Source organism: Triticum aestivum, chromosome 5A, assembly GCF_018294505.1.
Source record: "Triticum aestivum cultivar Chinese Spring chromosome 5A, IWGSC CS RefSeq v2.1, whole genome shotgun sequence".
Taxonomy (NCBI): domain Eukaryota; kingdom Viridiplantae; phylum Streptophyta; class Magnoliopsida; order Poales; family Poaceae; genus Triticum; species Triticum aestivum.
Window position 1 is genome coordinate 407,172,923 of NC_057806.1, and position 8,868 is coordinate 407,181,790.

Genomic DNA, 8,868 nt, shown 5'->3' on the forward strand with positions numbered 1-8,868 from the left:
CTCTCCGGGCTGAGAGGCCCGAGATCAAAAGGGAGCTCCACATCATCATCCGAGTCGACGCCTGCCGGAGGAGGCGAAGAACGCGGCGGGGTTTGTGCGCACCCAGATGAGGAAGGGGCCGTCGCCTTCTTCTTCTCAGCGGCCTTCGTCAGCCTCTTCGCTGCCGAGGCCCTTGTGTGACACCCGGACCCCTTCAGGGTCAATTGAGGCCGCGCAGCCCTGCCGGGCCGAACCGGCTCGCCGGAGCCCGACCGCCGCAGGACTCGCCCTCTTCTCCTGGCTGGCGTCGTGCCCGCCACCATGCCCTCCTCCTCCAACGAGTCGTCGGCCGCGTCCTTGACAAGCGGAGCTCCGGTGTCGGCGCTGTTGGCCTCCTGGGTGGCCGCCGCCCACAGAGTGAACTGCTCCTCCTCCACGGCCGTGGCGGCCTCGTCCTCCATGCCCCCGGCGCTGCCGGCCTCCATGGAAAGCTATGCTTCCCTCGCCCTGGTGGCGATATAGTCCAGCTCTGCCTGGGTGGTGTCCATGACAAGCCACCGCTCGACGTCAGCATTGACGTACACCTCAATCAAGGTGTCGAAGAACTGCTGCACGTCTGTGCCCGTCGGCTCTCTCCAGCTCGGGGCGGGGCCGTGCGCGTTGCAGTCCGGCATCATGGCGATGATCTCGGACCGGCGTGAATTATTGCACAACGGGACCACCCCCGCTGGCAACTTGAAGAGCGGCCCCTTGACGGTCTTGCCGGCCTTTACAGCAACCCTTGCGGCCTTGTTGGTCAGCTCGACCTCGCCGTCGCGATCCACATCCAGCTGAAAGAGCCGCTGGCAGAAGTGGGCATGCGCCATCACCGTGAAGTTGTGGTCGAGGCCAGGGCGGAGCCGCATAATGTCAGCCGGATTCGTAAAAAGCCAGGCTGGCCTCCCCTTATTGTGCAACGAGGCAATCCAGCGATGAATGAAGTCCGCCCCGATCATCTCAAGGGTGAGCCCAGCCCGGGTCAGCCGAAGAATCCTGGTGGTGGCGACAGTAAGCCTCCCATCAGCGGCGTCGACGTCACCCCAATCATTGCCGCGGACCGGCAGCACTCGGTAGACCTTGCAAAATTCCGGCGGGTCTTCGTCTTCAATCCAGCACCACCGGTCACGACATTCGTCCCACCTCTCCCTCACGGCACCGTCCGGGTACGCCTCCTTGGATCTTGGGATCTAGGTGACACAACCAGCAACGGCACCTCCCGTTTGGATTCGAGGATAGAAGTAATGGCGGAAGAGCGCCGTGTTGGGCTGCACTCTGGCAAAGCCCTCGCAAAGATGCGCAAAGAAAGACATGCACGCCACCGCATTCGGAGTAAAATCCAAGAGGTGAAAACCGAAGGTGTGCATAATGTGGCAGAAGAAATCAGAGAAAGGAGGGCATAACCCGCAAGAAAAGTAGTCAATGAAGAAGGGGTACCGATTTGGGGCAGGATCAACGCAAGCGGCAGGAATGACGCGCGTCGCCGGGTGTCCCGAATTCTCTCCCCCCGTCTTCACTCCCCACAGGGGCTTGAAGGAGGCCCGGACCTCATGAACATCGACCGTCGAGGGGAAGAAGAAGACAGACTTCGTCTTGTCCCCCAATAGCGCGCTCTCCGGCGGCTCCACGGTCCCAGAGCCCTTAGCCACCCCCTTGCCCTTGGCGGATTTGGGCACCATGGCAGCCGAGAAGTCTAGAGGGTTGAGGAAGGGGGGTGGCGAAGCAGCGAAGGCGAAAGCTTGCGAGGGAAGGAAGAGAGGGAACGGCGTCTCTGATATTGGAAGAGGCACGAGGGAAGAGGAGAAAGTGAGCAGCGCGCCCGCGCTTATCCCCTCTTATGGGGGAAAACGCGGGCCGCCTCCTTTCACATTAACTGTGATGTGACGCATGCCCGCGGGAAGCAACCCCACGCATGCCGCCCACGTCACACACACCTCCCCACGCCGCACCACGCGTGGGAAGCGTGGGAGGCGCAACGCGCGAAGGAACTTACCGCGGCAAAAACCGCCCCGCCTGCCCAAGCACCGTTTTTGGGCTAGCCCAACAACGCGTTGCGCTTATGTGTGGCCCAGGCCCGGGGGCTCCTGTCGGTGTACAAAAAGAAGCGGTATACTTTTTGTACCCCTATAACTGTGCACAGGCAGTCTGAGCCACGGGCACCGCCACACCAAGCACGGCACGGGAGGTGAGCCAAGGTAAGGCTGAAGCTCAGGAGAAGCAGAACGACGCCAAGACCAAGACCACAAAGAGCAAAGGGGACAGAGCAGACCCCCCCGGCAAGATCCTTGCCGGGGGCAGCTTTAGCTAACCCGGCAAGACCCTTACCGTGGCTGCTCGCCCCACACCTACGGAGCGAAGTCACCCTTGAGTCCACTGCCCCCATGGGGCAAGGATTCGGGAGACATCCCCGTGGTGGCATACAGATCTTTGTGAAGACATTCAAGATCAGATACACGCTTTAGAAGGTGATGATCCTTGGTGGGATCCCAGCCAAGGAGGACCACAAGGCCCCCGGCAAGAGCCTTGCCGGGGATGACAGCAGGCGCCACGGCAAGACCCTTGCCGGGGCCCCGGCAAGGCCCTTGCCAAGAGCACCCGCGGGGCCACCATCAGGCCCGCACCAGTCGCACCTCCACCGCCGTTCGCATGCAGCTGCCAACCCAACCAGCTGGGCAGGCACCTGCGTGGCGGCATACAGATCTTCGTGGAGACCCACCACTGCGCCACCTCAGCTGCCTGCCTGCCTACATGGCACCGCGGGCACCGCTGGCCAGGGCGCGTGTCAACATGAGAGGGAGCAGCGACGGACGGGACAGGGCTCTTCCTCGTCCCCGATAAAGCAAGGACACCTAAGCAAGGCGCATTAAATGCGCCTTGTCATGTAATGCGAGGGATAACCTCGTATTACTGTACCCTTTCCACCTCCTGTGTGCCAATGTGGCAACCCCTTTCCTATAAAAGGAGGCCCGAGGTGACCAGGACGATGATTTGGCTTTTTGGAGCTCCTCACGCCCCATGGCTAGTTCAAGAACACAGATAAACAATCCACCAAAGCAGGAGTAGGGTTTTACGCATCCTCGTGGCCCGAACCTGGATAAACGAACCGTGTGCTATATGTTTGATCTGCTCTTCTCACGACCCCGCGCCCCGCAACCGTAGTAGGGATTCTTGTGATCCCATAGGTGTTGTTTCCTACCGACAGTGTGTATAAAAAATAGCTTTTTTTCAACATTAGTAATGCAATTGGGCCGACAGTTGTACACAATATCCAGGTCAACATGTTATTCTCCGCCCCGCTGGGCTGCAAACTTTCCTAGGAGGTATGCATCAGGCTTAACAAGAAAATGGATTTTCAGAAATAATAAATGGGATGTGATTATAATAACTGGACAGTTACTATGCACCAAACACGTAATTAGTTTGAAAAATATATTATTTTTGGAATTTGAAAATTTTAATTTCATTACTTGTTGCGCGCACAATATTTCGTTGGATTTTAACGTAATACAACTTTATTTTGAAATTATATTTAACCTGACTAGAAATTTCGGATAAAAATATTTCGGATCCCATCAAAATGTGGGATTTTTTTTTTAATTCTGTTTTGAGCGGTTGTTTGAAATTATTAATCGTTGTCCTAGCTAGAAGTTGGGGTGTACTTTTAACAAAGTGTAAATGGGCTGTAGTAAATTCCATTAGAATTAAAAAATGGGATGTACATTCTTACAAATCGCAAATGGGCTATATGTTCTCTGCCAAATCCAAGTCGTGGGCCTACTAAGTTGACGCGTACCAAGGGCTTTGTCAACTTAGTCAATATAAACGGTTCTAGCTGCAGTGATCGTACGATGTCCATCCAACGGCCGTAGTGCTTCTTCAACCTCTGGTCTTCTTGCTCCAGCCGCCCAAAGCAGCGCCGGTCGTGTCATGTGCTCCTGCCTCCCGTGGCCGGCTGTGATGCCGCGGAGGCCTCACCACCCCGTACTACTCCCACCACTGGCCAGGCCATCCCTCTACTCACCCACACCCCTTGTTATTCTGCGGCGACGGCAGCCTCACACCGCAGCCGAACCAGTGAACCCTCGTACTCCTCTCCGCGCGGGCTTCCACTGCTGCGTCTTCCTCGGCTCCGCGTCGTCCCCTTCCTAGGCCTCGCCGTCGTCCAGACCACCGCCCTCGTGCTCTCGGCGCAGCGTGGTCAACGTGGTCAACGACCGACTTCCATCGGAAGAGTACTGTACATGGAGAGGCTGACAGCTGGGTCCAGGCGGCCGCAAGGAAGTGCCTCCTCATTACGCGCAAAATAATTATTCCTCCACCTTACAGCAGGGACCCACCGGATGGGCCACCTTATTTTGCGAAAATAACGTTTCCCCCCTGACTGCTCGGACCCACCGGACGGGCCAGCGTATTTCGCGAAAAAAACGTTCCCCCCGCTGTCAGCTCAGACCCACCGGAAGTGCCTCCTTATTACACACAAAAAAAATGAATACCCCCCTACTAGCTGGGACCCACCATGGTGGGAGGCTGACTTGTGGGCCTACTAAGTTGACTGGGACGGGGGCCTTTGTCAACTATAGTCAATATGAACGATTCTAGCTCCAGTGACCGTACGATGTGCATCCAACGGCCGTAGTGCTTCTTCAACCTCTGGTCTTCTTGCTCCAGCCGCCCAAAGCAGCGCCCGGTCATGCCGCATGCTCCTGCCTCCCATGGCCGGCTGTGCTGCCGCGGAGGCCTCAGCGCCCCCTACTATTCCCACCGCTGGCCAGGCCCTGCGGCGACAGCAGCCTCACACTGCAGCCGAACCAGTGAACCCTCGTACTCCTCTCCGCGCGCGCGGGCTTCCACTGTCCCGTCTTCCCCGGCTCCCCGTCGTCCCCTTCCTAGGCCTCGTCGTCGTCCACCGCCCTGGTGCTCTCGGCGCGGCGTGGTCAACGTGGTCAAGGAACGACTTCCATCGGACGTGGACTGTACGTAGAGAGGCTGACAGCTGGGTCCACGGCCATAGCAAGGAAGTGCCTCCTTATTATGTGCAAAATAATTATTCCTCCACCTGACCGCGGGGACCCACCGGACGGGCCACCGTATTTCACAAAAAAAAATGTTTGCCCCTGACTGCTGGGACCCACCAGCTACATCTTCGCAGGCAAGGAAGTGCCTGACAGTCGGGACCCACCTGGTCGAAGCGTATGTAGCGTTGTCATTCTGGTCGCGAACGTGTACGTACATATATACTGGTCGATGTAGAGGCGCGCACGTGTCGTAGTAGAGGCGGCCAGGGTGCAAGAAAGAAAATGCGGCCACGTATGTGTACATACGGGCAAGGTCTCGAACGCCTACTCGCGCATACGTACGGCGAGGGCTCGTTGACATGGCTGGGTTGGAACGGAGAAACAACGTCGTTGTCGTGTTCATGGGGAGGCAATGGAATGCGTCGTGAATGCGTGGTCGTGTTCATCGGGAGGGCTTGGACAGAACAGGCGACGGAAACGAGGCCTGGCGTACCGCACAATGGAGGAAACGGCCTTGTGTTCGACCGGCCACATTCGAAACAGGATCCTGTTCATCGGGAGGGGTCTGGCATACTGCAAAATGGAGGAAACGGACCTCCTACGGTCGAAACGGGGGTCCTGTTGATCGAGAGGGGTGTGTCGTACCGCAAAACGGACGAAACGGACCTCCTACGGTTGAAATGGGGGTCCTGTTCATCGGGAGGGGTGTGGCGTACCGCAAAACGGGACTCCACGGGATACTGTTCATCTCTACCGTCGACCCCCTCCAGCCTCCACGAGCTACTGTTCATCCACCGTCGACCTCCTCCAGCCTCCACCTACGATTGTTCATCCACGGGCTCCTATTCATCCAGCCTCCACCGCGCGCTGCTCCACTGGCTACTGTTCAACCAGCCCTCTCCACGGGCTCCTGTTCAACCACCCCTCCACGAGCTACTATTCATCCTGCCCTCCACCATCTACTGTTCATCCAGCCCTCCATGGGGTGGTCCTGTTTTCATCCATCCCTCCATGGGGTCCTATTCATCCAGCCCCAACCGGCTCGATCGATCGGGGTCCTGTTCATCCAGAGGCAACACCACGGGGTCATGTTCATCCACCCCCACCGGGAACTGTTCATCCAACCCCCCCTCCCCCGCAACGCTCACTGTTCATCCAGAGGCAGCATCGATCGGCTTCAGTTAGCAGCAGTAGCGAAGGAATCGCTCGATTGGGTTCAGTTAATAGCCATCGATCGATCGCTCCAGTAACGCGTAGCCTGTAGTGCAATCGCTCGGGTTCAGTTAGAGCCCAACGCCTCGCTCGGGTTCAGTTAGAGCCAACGCCTCGCACACACGCGCATACGTGTACAAGAGAAACACGCATCGCTCAGCCCCCGACCTCCCACCGTAACCGGGAACTCCCCGAAATTTTCCTCCCCCTCGCTTCTACCACGGTTTTTTCCATCATGGACGGCCCAAAGAATGTCATGCAGCTGCGTCTCCGGCCCGCCCAGGACGAAAAGCCCATTTTCTGTCATGATTTTTTGTCATAGAAGTAGGAGCCCACCACATCTATGATGATACCGGGTTTTGTCACAATTATCATCATAGAAGTGTCATATGTATGGCAAAAAAATTCGTTCGGCCCAAAATGTCACGGATGTGTCTTTTTTTGTAGTGATTGTTCCTACTTCTTATGTTGAGAAACCACCTTTCCTTATTAGAATAAAGGATCATGCTAAAGCTTCAACTGTGGTTCACAAAAGCAATATTAGAACTTATATACCTCCTGAGAAAATTAAAGTTGAACCTAATATTGCTATTGTTAAAGATCTCTTGTCTGATAATATTGATGGGCATGTTATTTATTTCTGTGATGAAACTGCTAGAATTGCCAAACTGTGTGCTAAAGATAGACATAGACCTGTGGTAGGCATGCCTGTTATTTCTATTAAAATAGGAGATCATTGTTATCATGGCTTATGTGATATGGGTTCTAGTGCTAGTGCTATAACTCATGACTTATACAAAGAAATTATGCATGAAATTGCACCTGCTGAGATAGAAGGCATTGATGTTACCATCAAGCTTGCAAATAGAGATACAATATCACCCATTGGAATTGTTAGAGATGTTGAAGTCTTGTGTGCGAAAACTAAATATCCTGCTGATTTTCTTGTTCTTGGTTCCCCACAAGATAGCTTTTGTCCCATTATATTTGGTAGACCCTTCTTGAACACCGTTAATGCTAGGATAGACTGCGAAAAGGATGTTGTTACTATTGGTTTGGGTGATATGTCTCATGAGTTTAATTTCTCTAAATTTAGTAGACAACACCGTGAAGAAGAATTGCCTAGTAAGGATGAAATTATTGGTCTAGCTTCAATTGCCGTACCTCCTAGTGATCCTTTAGAACAATATTTGCTAGACCATGAAAATGATATGTTTATGAATGAAAGAAGGGAAATAGATGAAGTGTTCTTTAAACAGGAACCTATCTTGAAACACAATTTGCCTGTTGAAATCCTAGGGGATCCTCCTCCACCCAAGGGTGATCTCGTGTTTGAGCTTAAATCGTTGCCTGATACTCTAAAATATGCTTATCTTGATGAAAAGAAGATATATCATGTTATTATTAGTGCTAACCTTTCAGAGCATGAAGAAGAGAGATTATTGAAAACTCTGAAGAAGCACCGTGCTGCTATTGGATATACTCTTGATGATCTTAAGGGCATTAGTCCCACTCTATGTTAACATAAAATAAATTTGGAGGAAGATGCCAAACCAGTTCGTGATCATCAACGACGGCTGAATCCTAAAATGAAAGAAGTGGTAAGAAAAGAAATACTAAAGCTCCTTGAGGCAGGTATAATTTATCCCGTTGCTGATAGTCAGTGGGTAAGTCCTGTCCATTGTGTCCCTAAGAAGGGAGGTATTACTGTCGTTCCTAATGATAAAGATGAATTGATTCCGCAAAGAATTATTACAGGTTATAGGATGGTAATTGATTTCCGCAAATTAAATAAGGCTACTAAGAAAGATCATTACCCCTTACCTTTTATCGATCAAATGCTAGAAAGATTATCCAAACATACACATTTTTGCTTTCTAGATCGTTATTCTGGTTTCTCTCAAATACATGTGTCAGCCAATGATCAATCAAAGACTACTTTTACTTGCCCTTTTGGTACTTTTTCTTATAGACGTATGCCTTTTGGTTTATGTAATGCACCTGCTACCTTTCAAAGATGCATGATGGCTATATTCTCTGACTTTTGTGAAAAGATTTGTGAGGTTCTCATGGACGACTTCTCCGTCTATGGATCCTCTTTTGATGATTGCTTGAGCAACCTTGATCGAGTTTTGCAGAGATGTGAAGAAACTAATCTTGTCTTGAATTGGGCAAAGTGCCACTTTATGGTTAATGAAGGTATTGTCTTGGGGCATAAAGTTTCTGAAAGAGGTATTGAGGTTGATAAAGCCAAGGTTGATGCCATTGAAAAGATGCCATGTCCCGAGGACATCAAAGGTATAAGAAGTTTCCTTGGTCACGCCAGATTTTATAGGAGGTTCATTAAGGACTTCTCAAAAATTTCTCAGCCTCTGACTAATTTATTACTAAAAGATATACCATTTGTCTTTTATGATGATTGTGTAGAAGCATTTGAAATACTTAAGAAAGCATTGATCTCTGCACCTATAGTTCAGCCACCTGATTGGAATTTACCTTTTGAAATTATGTGTGATGCTAGTGATTATGGTGTAGGTGTTGTTCTAGGGTAAAGAGTTGATAAGAAATTAAATGTTATTCAATATTCTAGTAAAACTCTAGACAATGCTCGGAGAAATTATGCCAC